This window comes from Canis lupus, chromosome 6, assembly GCF_003254725.2.
Source record: "Canis lupus dingo isolate Sandy chromosome 6, ASM325472v2, whole genome shotgun sequence".
In the NCBI taxonomy this organism is placed as follows: Eukaryota; Metazoa; Chordata; class Mammalia; order Carnivora; family Canidae; genus Canis; species Canis lupus.
In genome coordinates this window covers 67,282,388-67,300,301 of record NC_064248.1, presented here as the reverse complement: position 1 = coordinate 67,300,301, position 17,914 = coordinate 67,282,388, and the positions used below count along the sequence as shown (strand labels likewise).

The following is a 17,914-nucleotide window of genomic DNA, read 5'->3' as shown; positions in this document are numbered from 1 at the left end:
TTTTATTCTCTAAACTTATATGTGTGCCCTTGTTGTACTTCAACTATTCAAAAATAATTTTTAGTTTTCTCCCTCAGTGTGGTGCAACACATATCCAGGGCATAATTAATTTTGCAGGATTACCAAAGTGTCCAGAGAATTCATTGTATTTTTCACATGAGGCCATTTCTATATTGATGTAGTAACCTTTTCCTCCTTCACCTAGTACTGTACTCAAAAAAGCCTGTAGACCTCTGGGGTATCGGTGTAAGTATTTACATGCACAGAAAACTTTACCTTGTTGAGTGTTCAAACAGCTGGTTATTAAAAGATGTTCTGAAAAGTTACGACGCATTTTAAACAGGTAAGAGAAATGTTGATATGTGATTTTTTAAAATATATTACAAATACCCGAAACTGGTAGTTTCAGAAATAAAGCTTCACACACAAATTTGCTTCACACACAAATTTGTCTTTTGTTTTGTTTTTAATTGACATAGAATGCTTTTGGGCAAGGATAATCCTTACCTTTTGGTCAAGGATAAATTTCACTACATTAACCCCTACTTTCTACTAGCTCTATTACATAACCTTCCTACCCTATAGAGATATACAAAGCTCACATTCTATGTTTAAAAGGGCAGGCAATCCATGGCATATAAATATTTATAGAACATCAATTATTTATTCTATTGCAAGAAACTCAGAAACATTAGGGTGGCTCATTGGGTATATATGACTTGAGGTAAAAACTAATTTTTAGGTGTCTACCATTTTTTATATAGATGAATAAATTATTATTTGCACATTTTAAGTGTTTGCATAAAAAATAATAGTCTATTAAGAAATGGCCTACATGATTCATTTTATAAAATAATAAATAATATTCATTGCCAATAATTCAATTTTAGAAGACCTCATATTAAACTTTAGATCTTTTGTTAAAAATCAGGAAAACTAATCAAATCGTGGTCTGCATTCTCACAATCAATATGGCAAAGTATTGTTGTCCAGTGTCCCTCCTACTTCCTATGACTTTATTGCCTTCGTAGCTTCTCAACTGTAACGTGTGTGATGTTTCTGGTCCACATAGCTTTTGAATTTGTGACTACGCCTTTATGTTTCTCCTTAGGTTGATGACAAATGAAAAGAACTCACATCAAACAAATCCCTTTGTTTAGTTTAAGCAAAACAAAGAGAATTATGGGCTTACATAACTGAAAAAGGTCAGGGATGAAGCTATGTTGAGGAATACCGAGATGCAAGACTTCAATAGTTTTTGTTTCAGGTCTGATACCCTTTTCTCTTCATTAGACTATGCTTTCCTTTCCTTTGGCTTCATTCACAGTTTAAACAATATTTCACCTAAATTGCACAGCCAGAGATTTAGGAGACGAGGGAGCATCTCTTGCAAGTATCTTCAACACATCTCAGGGAGAACTTCCACCGGCTTCAATGAGAACCATGATTTGCTTTCCAGATGAATACTGTGGCTAGTGTTTGGAGTTCTCCAATGAGGCTTTGGTCATATGGCCAGCCCTAGATTTCAGGCATCGCTGGAACAACATGGACCAATTGGAAGCTGTGCTTGTGGGGATTAGGTCAAACAGAACAGAATAGTCATTAATCTTTTACTGTTTGACCTTCCCATCTTTTCCTCAACATGGATAATATAAAAGCATCTTTTCTTGACAATGGTACAACTATACAGTAAACTAATTCAGACACATTTCAAACTCTTCCTAGTATGGTCTTACCTACTATCTCATGCACTTAACTTGCAGCCAGCACCTAATCTAATCTGGTTAACTAATAAGCCATTCTTTTGCTTAGGGTCAGAGTGACTTCTTCTGGCCTGGAATGCATCCTCATCATACTCAATGTACTGTTACAGTGACTGAGGAGGACATCTTCAATAAAAACTTTAATTTGGACAGGGAAAGTAGAGAAAGAATATGTAGTATTTATGTCTCCTACCAGGCACAATGTCCTTTGTGTGCATATAGCAAAGACTCCCTGCTGTGCAGTGAAGAAAGCTCTCTACAATCAATCTTCCTGTTCTTGATTTGGTTCTTTCAGAAGTTTTCACAATTGCATTGTCCAGAACATCACTTTTGAGAATGATATTTGAAAAAAATACCTTTCTGGTGATTGCTGTGGTTTAGCATTGCCTTCCTATTGGTACAGATATGCTTTTTTTGTTTGTTTGTTTTGAGAGGGAGAAAGAGAGTGAGGGGAAGAGAGGCAGAGGAGGAGGGAGAGAGAATCTTCAGCAGCCTCTATGCTCAGTGCAGAGCCCAACACTGGGCTTGATCCCACGACCCTGAGATCATGACCTGAGCCAAAATCAAGAGTCAGACACTTAACCGACTGAACCACCCAGGCACCCCCTTTATTATTTATTGTATTTTTATTTTATTCTATATTTTCTATTGGTGCAGTTTTGTATTACAGGGGCTGGGGATTGCTTTAGGAGTTAGTTAAATAGTCATAAGATTTTGTTTCCCAGCTTGGGAATTTATTGGGCAATACAATGAATTTCACTTAAACGTATGTTGGCCTCCCATCAATTTGTACACTCCTTGGAGTAATTACCAGAGCCAAGGACTAGAGCTTTTAATCTTCAATCCTAGTATTAGACTATATATATATATATGCTTGGATTAAAGATTAAAAGCTCTCTCTCTCTCTCTCTCTCTCTCTCTATATATATATATATATATATATAGTCTATGTATATATATTTATTTAGTTTGTATATATATTTAGTATATATATTATAATATAAATAAAATATAATATAATATAAAATAAATATATATTTATATATAGTCTATATATATAGTCTATATATATATTTTTTTGCAATAGCCTTTGAAAATATTTTGCTCAAATCTCTTGCATTTAGTGTAATGGGTCTCCACCTTCTCTCTGGGTCTTCACCTCTAAAACAGTAAAGCTGATCTATCCCTGCCTCAGTGAATCCCAGTATGCTGCTATTTATTTATTTATTTATTTATTTATTTATTTATTTATTTGCTGCTCTTTATTTTTATCATTTTTTAAATCATGGGCTTATTTTTTTTTTTTATCATGTGTAGGTAGTCGGGGTAAATCCGAAGATACCTGGGAGGTTACCCATGGCCAGATCTTATTTCCATCTTGGAACCCATCTTACCTCATGTTTTATTTCCATTTTTTTTCTTTATTATGGAGGTTGGCATGTGGGGTTTTCAGCCCTAAAATATACATGAAGTTCTTACAATCAGATTTCTTAGAATGTTGAACACTGGACACACAAAAAAATTCTAAGTGGAGCTGTTTCTTCTTCCTTCAATGTTCCACTCAAGTCAGATTATTTCATTTTCAGGAATTTACTTAAGGTCAGACATGATAATTAGCCAACTAATTTAAATATCTTCATTTTATATCAACTTTCTTAATGTCTCAACCTACATAAACACATGCCCTGAGTTGCAGTATCCAACAATTTACCATGGGAGAAAGGGTGACTCTTTACAACCTCGAGCATACCATCTACTGCCTCAGTGTCTATAATTTCACATTTTATCATGTGTCATTCCCAAAAACCTACTTTCTCAATTTTTGCATTACCAATTTTGTTTCTATTTGACTAGTTTTACTAACAATTTTGAAACTGAGATTCATTTAACTGGCAACTTTTACATTTTTCTTTCCTGATTAGTCCTTAAGATACTATAATAAGTATCTTATTAAGTATAAGTATTATAATACTCCTTATAATACTTATATAAAATATAATATAATATATTTATAATATATAAAAGTGATGGAAGTTAAACATTAATAGTATTTTTTAATCAAAACCCTCTTACAAGTGACAAAAACCAACTAAGGGGATATATTGTTAACATTCTTAAAAAGCATGTGGGAAACCCTTGTTTCCAAAGACTGGAATTATATCACTGGGGCTCTTTCAAGATTTAGTTCTCAGCTCTGCTTTCATTGCTTGGTTTCATTATTGGTCAAGCTTTTTGTTTTTGTTTTGTTTTGTTTTGTTTTGTTTGTTTTCATCTGTAAAGATGGTCATCTTTTGCCATCTTCATAACCTTACCTGTAAGAGATGAATGTCCTTGGCTTGCTTTAGGTCATGGATCCCACACTGTGCCTCTCTACTGCATACGTACAATTATATGAACTATGCTGGATAGCCAGGCCGGATACAGTTCCCATCTATGCTGCTGGATAATGACACAAATCTCATCATTGCTGAGAACAGGAGGGGTTCCTCAAAAGTAAATAGGAAAACCAGACAATTGTTACTGAAGACTACACTATTTTCCCCTCCAAAATAAAAAGGAAATTACATTACAGCACAATTGTCATAAAAAATATGACCCAACTCCTTTTAGTTTATGAAAGTAATCAGGACAATGATTACATTATGTCTTGTAATTACTGAAAAAATGGAATGAAATTACCTGATTCAATTGATAAAAACACGTTCAGCTAAGAAAAACAAATGGCTACATAATGCAAGTTAAATTGGAACAGAAGCAACTATATCAACATTATAAATTTTCTTTTACAAAGCTATGTATTTCTTGGAACACCTGAGTGGCTCAGTTGAGTAAATTTCAGACCCTTGGTTTTAGCTCAGGTCATAATCTTGTGGGTCATGAGATCCAGCCCCATATTGAGCTCTGTCCTCAGCTGAGAGTCTGCTTGAGGATTCTCTCCTTCTGCCCCTTCCCCCTTTCATGGACTCTCTTTCAAATAAATACATGCATTTTTAAAGTATATTTCTTTATGGATTAAAGCAATTTATGTTTTACTCACCCATTCCTTCTGCCCCATCTGTCACTGAAGTCTGAGGATATCCTGTTACAAGGACTTTAAATGTCAGTTTCACACAACACCCCCACCTCTGTCATTTTTTTGTATTATTGACTACATGCCTTAACCAACTGAGATTAACTGACTAGTTTTATTAAAAATATATTAGCATTCACTAATGTCAGGAAAGAGTTTAAAGTAAGATAAATATACTCTTAAACATAAAACAGTTAATTCTACAACATGAGAAAATATTTGACAAAATGCAGCATACCATTTAAGCATTTTAAACAGTGTAAAAATACAGATTAGGAAATTACTTTTGAAGTGTCTTATAATGGTCGAATTAGTTCAGGAAGAACTCTCTGCTATTAGCTGCAGTGGTTTTTGACCTCAATAGTCTGTTCTTTTAATAAAGAACCATGGAGGTCAATGTTACAAATGAATTTAAGGCATAGGGTTTCACAAATATATAACTTATGGTGGTGGTTTTCAACTCTGCTGGATATTTGAATCTCCTGGGCTCAGACCCAACACTGGGATGTTTCTATTCAATTGGTCTGGTGTATTTAAAGCTCCTCTGGTAATTCTAATATTCAAACAGGGGTAAGTACACTGGGTTTGGTGAACATGCTTAGGAAATTAATGTTAAAAAAAAGGAAATTCATGTTTGCTAGTGCTAGCGTTACCATCTTTATATTAGACAGAGTAGAACTTCTAAATCAATGAGTAATGTGCTTATTATGTATGTGCAAATTTATTTTATATTACTTTCATTATAACACACAAAAGATTTTCTGGTAATCCATTGCTGAATCATTATACCATTATTTTCAGAATGAGCTTATTTTTAGTTTAGTTTCCAAAGGAAAGGGGATCTGAATTTCAAGGAGTACATAGTCTTCAGTAAATCAACTCCTTTTAAAAAATATTTACTGAGAACTGGGGAGCCACAATTTGTAGACACTAATCTAAAAGAGATAAAGTAGCAATCTGTAATTAATTGTTTTGTTTTTTTGGTTTTATTTATTTATTTTTTTTGGATGTCACTGAACAAAAAGTTCTGATACTTTCAGTACTTAGAAAAGACTAAATGAGAAGTAAAATGTGATGTTAATGAAATATATATAAAGATGAACATAAAGATTATTTGAAATAAAGAAGAGACTTATTTATATAGATGCAAAATATATCAGATAATAAGAGGAGAAAACTGTGAGCAATATTAGCCAGTACATTTGAAAATGTAGATGAATTGGAGAAATTCTTAGTAAAATGTAAATCATCAAACTTATTAAAACAAGTCCAAAATTTGAATAATCTGAAACTATTGAAAGAATTAAATTCATAATTATAAATATATCCCCAAACAGACACCAATACCAACCAAACAAAAACAAAGACAAAAAAAATCTTCACTAGTCTCAATTCATTTAAAAGCCAGACAAAAGTAAATGTTAAGAGAATGGAAAATTTACAGACCAATCAGAATTATGAGCATGGAAGCAAAATTTAAAGATATAAGGACATAGAATCACCAAAGTATAAAATATATATATATATATATATATATATATATATATATATATATATATATATATATAGTGGGGAAGGTGTATACACCAGGAATGCTACTATAAGTTATAATTAAGGAATCTACTTAGGTTATTCATTACATTAGGGCACTAACAATGAAAAATATGATTATAATAATAGATACCAAAAAAGCATTCAATAAGATCAGTCATCTATATCTGTTTTAAAAAAGACTCTTATGACACTATTAGTGTAATCTCCAAAACCTGAAAAAAATTACTTAAAAAAGATGTATATGAGAAAATATACAAGTATTACTTCTTCTCTTCAAAATGATTTTGGAAGTCCTGGTCAGTACAAAAACAAACAAACAAACAACAACAAAAACAAATAATAAAAACAAAAACTATCAAGATTTTTTTAAAGAAAAAAGAAAAAAACTTGTCTACATTAAAATTTCAAAATAATTTACATAAATTACTAGAGTTATTTGAGAATATATTAACATTCTGAATAAAATGCAAAGCCTAAGGACAACTGTTTTTATAGACATCGATAATTATTAGAGCAATAAAAAATAATATGAAGAACCCAGTAGTATTTCACAACTGTGTTTTATTTTTATGGAGAAAATTATGAAAGTCTATGGTAAGATTTTAAGACAACCATTAATGAAGAAATATACCATACTCATGGATAAAATATTAGTATCATGAAGATATCAATTCTCCCATTATCTACATGCTAAATGCCCAACTAAATAAAATGCTATGTGTGTGTGTGTCTGTGTGTCTGTGTATGTGCCTGTAGTCATAAGTCACCAAGAAGCTCCTGATGAAAAATATATGGTGGAGTAATATGAATTATAGTATTATGGCTTAGTATAAAGTTATTTTAAGGCAGAAAGAGACTGTAGTAGATATTGAAGTATTAAGCAATGGAACAATAATATAAATCTTTTAAAAAGTTCATATATATATATATATATATATATATATATATATATATACATACAGAAACTTGGCATGTAAGAAATATCCCATTGAAGATTACTGGAGACTGATGAGCTGTTGAAAAAAAATTTTCTTGAGCAACTGGATATTTTTATGGAAATAAAAAGGATCCTTACTTAGCACTCAGATGAAAATTTCAGAGATGAAAAATTTAAAGAACCCTCGAAATTTATTTTTATAATAAAAAAGTGTAGAATATTTTCATGTCCTCAAAGAAGTTTTCTAAACAAGATAAAAAATTCTAGAAAGCTCAGTCCATTAAGGATTGGACTTTTGATCTCAGCTCAGGTCTTGATCTCAGGGTCATGAATTCAAGTCCCATTGGGCTTGGAATTTACTTAAAAAAAAAATCTTTCCCTATGCCTATCCCAACACTTGATGTGAAGATAAAAAAGAATAAAGGTAGAAGTGATATATGTATATATTACTCAACCATAAAAAGTATGAAATCTTACCATTTTCAATGACCTGGAAGAAGCTAGAGAGTATGATGCTAAGTGAACTAAGTCAGAGAAACAAACACAAATACTGTATGACTTCACTCATATGTGGAATTTAAGAAGCAATACTAATGAGCAAATAGAGCAAAAAAAAGAGAGAGAGGCAAAACATAAAATGCACTCTTAACTATAGAGAACAAACAAATGGTTTTAACCATTTTAACCTCTTTTAAGAGGGGAAGTGGGTGGAGGATGAGTTAAATAGGTGATGGAGAGTAAGGAGCATGTTATGTGTTGAGCGCTGGGTGTCCTATGGTGGAGTTGAATTACTATATTGTACAGAGAAAGTTAATATTGCACTGTATGATAACTGGAATGAAAGTAAAACCTTTTTAAAAATTTGTACAAACCATCAGAGAAGAAAATGATGAGTTCAACTCTATTGAAATAAAAAACTCCAATGAATCAAAAGACATTGTAAAAAGGACTAAAAGATAAGCTATACACTGGGATACAATATTGGCCACACATTTAATCAAGAAATGATTAGTATAGAGATATATTACAATTCCAAAGAAGGAAGAAAAAAAAGCAAAAGCAATTTTTAAAAAATTCATCCACCAAAAGAGACAATGAATCCAATTTTATTTTATTTTTTTAAAGACTTTATTTATTTATTTATGAGAGAGACAAAGAGAGAGACAGAGACATAGGCAGAGGGAGAAGCAGGCTCCATGCAGGGAGCCCTACGTGGGACTTGATTCTGGGTCTCCAGGATCACGCCCTGGGCTGAAGGCGGCGCTAAACCGCTGAGCCACCCAGCCTGCCCATGAATCCAATTTTAAAATGAAGTTAAAAGAAGTTCGTAGAAGAAGAAGTAAAAATATCTCATAAAATTAGAAAATATGCACACCTATCATTTAAATTGTGGAAGAGCAAATTAAATTCACAATGAGATAATATTTTACACTTATTATGTAGGCAAACTTTTGGAAAAATCAGACAACACCAGATGTTTTGAAGAACTGGAGTAATAGGAACTCATATAACTGTTGATGAAACTGGAAATTGGTATCAGCATTTTAGAAAACTATGTAGGTTGTCTGATAAGCTTGAGGATTTAAGAACTATGACCTAGTAATTTCTTTCCTTCACATATGCTCTAAGTCAATGGGTTTTGCAATTGAATGTGTATCAGATTCACCCACACAGATTGCTTAAAGACTGCTGGGCCTCCCTGCCCCCAGTTCCCCCAAGAATTTCTAATTTTGCAAAGTATGGAGTGGTGATGCAGAATTTGCATATCTATCAGGTTCCCAGATGATGTTGCTGGTCAGGCAGGATAACATATTTTGAGAACCAAGACTGTAAAAATGGACTTGTATTTGTGCAAAGAGTCATACATAAAACTGGAAACAAACACATTTCCATCAGGAGAAGACTGAGTCTATAAAATACACTGGAATACAGTGCTGTAGTGACAATCTAAGAACTACAGCTATACAACAACATGGATAAATCCCTAAGCTAAAAAAGCAAGTAGCAGAAGAGTATATATAAAATATGTGCAAAATATATATACAGAAATCAATTTATATAAATACCAAAGCATGCAAAACATATACACAAACATAAATGTTTTGATAAAACAATACATAGGGGCACCTGGGTGGCTCAGCCAATTAAGCATCTGCCTTTAGCTCAGGTCATGATCCTGGGGTCTTGGGATGAGCCCCGCATTGGGCTCCCTGCTCAGTGGGGCATCTGTTTCTCTCTCTCCACCTGTATTTTCCCCCACTTATGCTATCCATCTTACTATTAAATAAATAAATAAATAAATAAATAAATAAATAAATAAATAAATAAGTAAATAATATAAATAAATAAAATCTTTTTTAAACACACACACACACACAAAAAAAAAAAAACAATGCATAAAACCAAGGGGAAGTTACATATATAGTTAAGAATAGTGATTATCTCTGCTGGGGAATAGGGGATATAAATGAAACAAAACATACAGGGCTTTAAATGTGTGCTTTAGGATGTATCAAATGGATGTCAGCTATTCCTTTTTTTAAAAAAATATATTTTCAATTCACCTACATATTGAATGCCAATGTACTAAGTATTCATTAATAAGAAGAAAACAATCCCTAATTGCTATTAACTGTAACTCCAACTGTTAATCTCTATTTTCATTGTTCTTCATAGCTGTTTTTTTTTTTTTAAAGACTGTCTATGTATTGGAATTTCCTAAAACAATTTTTAGAGACAGAAGGTTCTTTCATATCTCATAAACCTCCAAAGAGTCTGAGCTTTTCAGTCTTTAGGTATATATTTCTTTGTGGAATGATCACAAATTCCTACTGCCAGCTAGCCAGGCCATTTCTCTGTGACCTGCCTTGAAAACTACTCTTTCAACCAGATACTTCCAATATCCTGCTTCCTCAGTCATGAATAATTTTATAAGAAATCCAAAGCATTAATATTTTGAACTGGGATTCAAAGTTATCTCGTCTAACCATATACCTTTTGTGTGGATTTGTCTTGAAATGACACCAGAAGATGTCATTATTGAATTATATTGAATATCATATTGAATCATGTTATTGTAGAAAATTAAATAATTAATAAAGCCATTATAAAAATATATCTTCAAAACTAAAAATACATAATTCAGGGGAAAAGTGTCTTTGATTGTGCATCTGACTTCTACAACCCAAATACAAGTTCTGGATATAACTTTTACAAGCACACAGAGCAAGTCTGTGTAAAAGTCTTTCAAGTATGTAAAGTGGTTTTTACTTTTCTGTTAAATATTATTCCCTTTAATCGAGATACGGTCACATCCTATATTGTCTCAATAATCCATCCCTTCACATACTCAAATCTATCAGTACATCTCTCAGATTATGACAGTACCACCTATTATTATCAGAAAATGAGACTTTGTTGATATATCCAATGATAATTTTAATTCATTTTAGCAGAAAATATAACATCGCTAATGTGTGCTGAAATTGCTTCAGGTTAATGTCCTTTAGTCTTTCTTCTTAAGATTTCTTTATTTGAGAGAGAAATTGACAGAACAGGGGCTGGGGGGAGAGACAATCTAAAGCAGACTCCGAGCTGAGCGCAGAGCCTGAAATGAGCCTCTGTCTCACTACTGTGAGATCATGACCTGACCCAAAATCAAGAGTCAGCAGCTTAACCTTCTGAGCCACCCAGGCACCCCTCCTTTGACCTTTTGATAAAGCTTCCCGTTAATCCTCATTGTTTACTTCTAAGGTTCTAAGGTTCATGGTGTATGTAAAAGGTTTGTTGGTTTGTTTTTTAACATGAAGATTTAGATTAACTTTTATCTCATCAGGTTCATTTTACTTATCTATTCCTTTCAGATATTTTTGAGACTTCACATATGACAGTATGCAATATATAGTATATCATTTCCCTCCAAGCTTTCTATAACATATTACTAGCCTATTTCTCATATGCTCATCCAAAATACTGAGAAAAGAATTTGAATTAGGATCAAGATTAAACTCCTAATCTTGATCTTAATCAAGATTAGGATTAAACTCTTTCTTTCACTTTACATATTTTGAAGATTTTTTTTTTTAATTTACTTATTTATTTGAGAGAGGGAGAGAGATCATGAGCCAGGGGGAGGGCAGAGGGAGAAGCAGACTCCCCACTGAGCAGGGAGCCTGATGCAGGGATTGACCCAGGAACCCTGTGATCAGAGCCTGAGCCAAAGGCAGACAGGTAACCAACTGAGCCACCCAGGCACTCCTCTTTCTTTCACTTTAATATTGACCCTATCGTGAATATTTTTCTGGTGAGTCTATTTAAGAAATTGCCATTAGCAAAATAGTTAAGTACAAATGTCATCCTGTTACTCAGTAGTTTAAAATTTTAGTGCTGTATCTCTAAAGGTATTTTTCACTTACCAATCTGGACATCCCATCCAAAGTATAAAGAAAGGTAGTTTGATATGTCTTATTTTCATGTGAGTGAGCATTTTTGACTTCTCTTAATTATTTGTGACTTTTGTCTAATGTCAAAACATCTATAAGCTAATCTGTATTAAAATCTTGCATAAGACCAATAACAACTTCATGTGATTTTAGTGTCCAGAATCCCTCTCTTTCTATGGGATGATTATTCAATTTCTGTATTCATTGACTCAGTACCTCTTTCATCATTTTTCTGGTAGGAGAATTTTATTTTTTCATGACGAAATCAATAACATGTTTTTGGGTGGTATTTTCCCAAGAATACTCTTGTGACTCTGTCCAGTCTAATTCACTCTAGAATGGGTACATCACAAAAGATAGGTCAATGCTAGGACTTTAAAAATAAATAAATAAATGGAACGATTAGCTCTTTCTTCTGAGGTTACTGAGGCAACAGCATGCATCATAAAGATGGGTGACTAATTTGAGAGTGAGGGTGGTTCTCTTTTCCAGGAGATGGAAAATCACTATAGTCAGAAGATTATGTTCCCAGATACGCAGAACTGAGAGAGGGAGAAACAGATCTCTGATAACGTTGTTTGTGTCCCAGGTTCTCTCCAATCAGCTGCATACTAAAGTTTCCTTCTGATGTGAAGCAACACATTCTGAAAGTGTGAGTCTGATATTATGTTCTTGAACCTCTCTAAAACCTTTGGGTGCCTCTAGTAACTGCTGGAGTCCTTACAAATAATATTGTTGCTTTGGAAAATCAAAGAATTCAACCATTTCTTCACTTGATGACCAACTCTTCTGATTTCTGATAGCTCTTGTTTGCTTTCCATGCCAGCTCAAAGGAGACAGTGAACAGCTGAGAAATTGCATGATGTTAGTCAGTATTTCACTTCTTTCATACTTATTAGTGTGTTATAACCCTGTCTCTTCTGTTTTTCTACTTCCTGCTTTCCTTTATAGTCACAATAATTTGCTTATGAATTTTAGGGTGTATTTACTGATAGTTCATTTTGAGTTCCTTACGTTTTAAGGGAAATTTAGCTAAAGCAGTTTTTAAAGTAGTATTTGCATTTTAAAAATAGACTTTTATAGGAATATTCATATAAAAAACAATTACACACTAGCATATTTTTCTCTACTACTATACAAAGGAATTAAAATAAAATTGGTATGTTAGTTGCACGATATGTAAATTGAAAAGATATTTTATATCTTATTATTATTACAAGCTTAGTTTCATAAAACATGTCAAACCTTTTGGAGAACTGGTTTGAATAGGGCAGAACTTGCCTTTTTATTACTTTTTTATGTTTTTTAACTCATATTCATGGAAAACTCATCTCTAAATTTTCACTTCTGCACTGCTAAATATTTAATGTTATCAATTATAAGGATGTGTTTTTTCTATATGGTCATTTGATGTGTCTTTTTCATACAAACGCTGAGAAAAACACTGCAATGTGAAAGATGTAAGCCCTCCCTTTAGACTTTCTTCAATTGAGGCTGTTTTTGAAAGTAGCCTAGACCTTATTATTATTTTTTTTTAAATTGGGCTTCTAGGCATTCTAAGTGAGAAAACCATTTGGAAAATGAACCAATGAACTCCAGCAATTTAAAGGGTGTCATAAGTCTGTGACAATGACATTAGGAGTGGTACAAAGTTCCCACATCCATCTCAATGGACTAATTATGGTCACTTAAGTGTCAATGTTGTTAACTTTTTTCACTGCAATGAAAAGAGCTCACTACTGTGCTTTTCTAGGACAGCTGAACACCCACCATAGCAGGAGGTGGCATTCATTTGAAATAATGTGCAATAGGGAGAGCCTTTACGAACTAGATGTGCAGAAACTTGAATATTATTTTGATTAATTGGTTAATTGAAGTGCTGCTACTACTGTCCTTAAAATTAGAATAAAAGTAATGGTTACAGTGTTGTCAGCTAAAAAGTGGCAGGACTCCAACCGTGAAGTTTATAGGATTTTGAATTTTTTCTATAAAGTATCATCCACCGGCAGGGAAGACAGTTTACTTTAATAAGGTAATAAATATTTTTGAACATCCCTGTATCTTGTAGTACTACCTGATATGAAAACCCAAAGAAGGTCCAAATAAAGTAACAAGCAATGATGAATCCATACTCCCTTTCACAGGGCATTTGCAAGTTTCATGTTTTATTTTTTTTAAGATTTTATTTACTTATTTATTCATGAGACACAGAGAAGGAGAGAGAGAGAGAGAGAGAGAGACAGAGACAGAGACAGAGACAGAGATAGAGACAGAGAGAGATTGGTAGAGACACAGGCAGAGGGAGAAGCAGGCTCCATGCAGGGAGCCGGATATGGGACTTGATCCCAAGTCCCTAGGGTCAAGCCCTGGGCTGAAGGCAGCGCTAAACAGCTGAGCCACCCGGGCTGCCCCAAGTTTCATGTTTTAAATTGTGTTCATTATCATCTTCTCTGTGGCTGATGCTAAGCTGTGGAGTACACACACCAAAGTGCCACCAATAATTACGGCAAAAGGCATTCAGAAACTAGCAAAAACACTGAACTACTCTTAGTTGAACATTTCTATCTCAATACAAATGCAATAAGGACCATCACCATTTGAGATATGTGTCCTAATATGTACATGTTGTAATAGAAACATGTTTCTTTACAAAATATGTATGTTACATAACATATAACACATACAGTATATGTTGTGATTAAACATAGACTACATGTTGTAATTAAAAGATAATATTTTCATGAAATTAATTTGGTGATATGATATTTTTTTTCTTTTTAGTTTAAAAAGAAAAAGAAAACTTTGTCTCACAAAACAAATTTAATTTTGATTTCAGGTACATGTTCCACCTACCAAAACCCTGAAATCAAACTAAATATTTACATTATCATAAAACAAAGAAAAACACTGTATACATTACATTTGGAAATGTGCATCCTATATGCAACCTTCCTCATATAATTTTGGGAAAAATAGCATTACTTCTTTCAAAAGCATACTCAGTAAGGTGTTGTGCTCTAATATCCTGTTAAACAAAACACCCTATTCCAATAATTATTTTTAAAGCAATTTTAATTAAATAAAGGAGAAGTCTGGGACCATAAAACAATCTTTGCTTTGTTACTCTAAATTACTGCCTCAGAGTTCTCTAATTTAAAAATAGATTAGAAAAATATGAATTCAATAGACTGCCTTTTTAATCATTCATCATTCATGAGTATAATGGAACAAATGTCTGTAATTATAATCAGTTAGGCCATTAAAATCCTAAATCCTGATATCAAAAGAACAACACTTTAAAGAGAGTCTTTAACTTATACAAAAAATAAAATAAAGTTTCTTTTTTGGGTACTTATTCTAGGCATGTTGAGGCTAACGAATTAGTTTTCTTTCCACATTTCAATACAGAGAATAGAGAGAAGATTGATGGCTTTTAGAGCTACACTCAGCAACCAATACAACTACTGTCAAAAAAATCAATTGATCATAAGTCTATGAATAAAATCTAAGAAATTTATTCATAGTAATATGGTTAAGTCTAAAAATTGTATAGAGACATATTCACATATAATATACATTTATTTTGCATATGTAATGTACGTATATATGTATGACAGCATTCTACAGCTAAGCAATAGAATGATAAACACAAAATGCCTAATAAAAGAGAAATAAAGTTATCAGGAAGGAATCAATAGGGATTTTCAGTGGCTTTGGCAATGAATTATTTCTTAAGTGGGATAATGAGTTCACTGATAGTGACCGTCTTGTTATATTTCATATGTTTTGGTTTTGTATGTGAAATATTTATATAAGAAGGTAATTATAGGGTTGACTGGGTGTTTCAGTGGTTGAGCATATGACTTTGACTCAGGGCATGATCCTGGAGATGCTAGATCGAGTCCCACATTGGGCTCCCTGCATGGAGCCTGCTTCTCCCTCTGCCTGTGTCTCTGCCTCTCTCTGTGTGTCTCTCATGAATAAATGAGTAACATCTTTTAAAAAAGGTAATTATAAAATAACTTTATTGGTGGGTTTAATCGTTGTCTAGTATTATGTTTCTTAAAAATCTCAGAATTTCAAAAGCTAAAAGCAATTGAAATTTATTTTTCTCACACGTGTCTGCTAATTCTAGCCTATTCTCAATATAGTTGGTAGAATCACAAAAGAACAAGTCAAAACAAACAAGTTCAGCTCAACTCTGCTTATTTCACATCTACTTACACTACATTCCTACAGTTAAAGAAAATTTCTAGGCTAAACTGAAAGTCAGTATGACTGTGTTATATATTTTACCTATTGTAAAGGCAGGCATGGCAAGACCACTTGACAAAGGATGTGGATGTCTAATTTAATTATAGGGAGGGGGAGAAGAATTGGAAAAGATAATCCATCTGTCTCACTATAAAAGTCTAGTGAGTTTAAAGACAAAGTCTAGAAGTTATCTGGAAAGCTCCAGAAGTCCTCCAGAAGGAACAAAAAGGATGAGTATTAAAAGGAAAGTTCTGGGATTCCTGGGGTGGCGCAGCGGTTTGGTGCCTGCCAAAGGCGCGATCCTGGAGATCCGGGATTGAATCCCACGTCAGGCTCCCGGTGCATGGAGCCTGCTTCTCCCTCTGCCTGTGTCTCTGCCTCTCTCTCTCTCACTGTGTGCCTATCATGAATAAATAAAAATAAAAAATAAATAAAAAAAGAAAATTGCATCCCTTCTTTAAAAAAAAAAAAAGGAAAGTTCTGATTCCATTATGGCTTTAAAGAACAGGAACATTTGTCAAACAAAAATAGAATGCATAATTTAAAACCTATTTTATATATAAAATATATGTTTATATATACATGCATGTTGATATATATTATATATACAGGTTTTCTAATTTAGAGGAAATAGTGTAAGAAAAATATAATTGATCATATATAAACAATAACATGACAAATTACATGTATATTTCCTGTCTTCAATTAATTATATACCTGTTCAGCTTGTCTTTTTCTTCATGATTCATTCAGTCATTATGTGTTGTATGTTTCTACTAATTTGTCCATTTCTTCTAGATTATTCAATTTGTTGGCATATAATTGTTTAGAGTAGTCTTTTAGGATCCTTTTTATTTCTGGGACATAGAAATAATGTCTCCCCTCTTCTATTTTTGTTCTTTGAGTCTTCTTTTTTTTTTTCTTATGTTAGCTAAGGATTTGCCAATTTTGTCAATACAGCAAATCTTAGTGCTATTAATGTTTTCTATCATTTATTTAATTTATTTCTGCTCTAATCCTTAATAATTCCTTCCTTTTGCAAAACTTTTTGGGCTTATTTTGTTCTAGTTTCTTGAGATGTAAATGTTGTTGATTTGAGATCTTTCTTATAGGTTCTTCCTACTATAAACTTTTCTCTTATAACTGCTTATTCTGAATCCCATATATTTTAGTATTTTGTGTTTCATTTTTATCTGATTCAATATACTTTCTAATTTCCTTTTTGAGTTTCTCTTTGACCCAATCATTGTTCAAGAGTGTGTTGTTTAATTTCCACACATTTGCAAGCTTTCCACTTTTCCTTAGCCGTTGAATTCTAGCTTTATTCTATTTTGGTTGGAAAGGTACTTGATATGATTTCAATCTTCTTAAATCTGTTAAGACTTGTTTTGTGGGCTACCTTGTGATCTATCCTGGAGAGTGTCTCTTTTGATTAGGAAACACTTTTAGTGTAAGAAAAGACAAGAATATCTGTATGTAGGTCTGCTATATGTCAACTCTAGTAGTTATAAATTAACTACCTGATTAAAATCAAACATTGAGATAGAAATCAATTAGTAAAGAGATGACCAGGACTTCATGAAATGTAAATCATTTCTAAAATATGGGGAAAATCAATATAATAAATCAGAGTCTATATACTAGAAAGGGAGGCTCAATATAATTACAAAAAATAAAGACAATTAGCTAAACCACAAGACATGCACTTTTGAAACACTGACTATCACCCCCAGAACACTAAACAGGAATAATATGGTAAATCACAGATAGGATTTAGGCATTTTTTTCTCCACAGCCTGAACTTGAAATACTATGTTGTATGCTTTGATTTTAGTTTTGCCACATACTAGGTTATTAACTATTGCAACAAGTTAGTTATTTAATTTCTCTGTTG

At 32.7% G+C, this 17,914-nt stretch overlaps 2 long non-coding RNA genes across 8 annotated transcripts in view; one reads left to right on the top strand and one right to left on the bottom strand.

Annotated features, from left to right (window-relative positions):
- LOC112641008 (uncharacterized) overlaps positions 1-17,914 on the bottom strand; it is an 85,290-nt gene that overhangs the window by 11,119 nt on the left and 56,257 nt on the right. Inside the window, exon 4 of the long non-coding RNA XR_007411574.1 lies at positions 4,076-4,249. This is a non-coding gene — a long non-coding RNA (uncharacterized LOC112641008). The remainder of the gene's footprint in view (positions 1-4,075; positions 4,250-17,914) is intronic.
- Positions 12,229-17,914, top strand: part of LOC112641006 (uncharacterized) — an 87,284-nt gene continuing 81,598 nt past the window's right edge. For all 7 annotated transcript variants that reach the window (XR_004816738.2, XR_007411571.1, XR_007411573.1 and 4 more), the window contains exon 1: positions 12,229-12,418. This is a non-coding gene — a long non-coding RNA (uncharacterized LOC112641006). The remainder of the gene's footprint in view (positions 12,419-17,914) is intronic.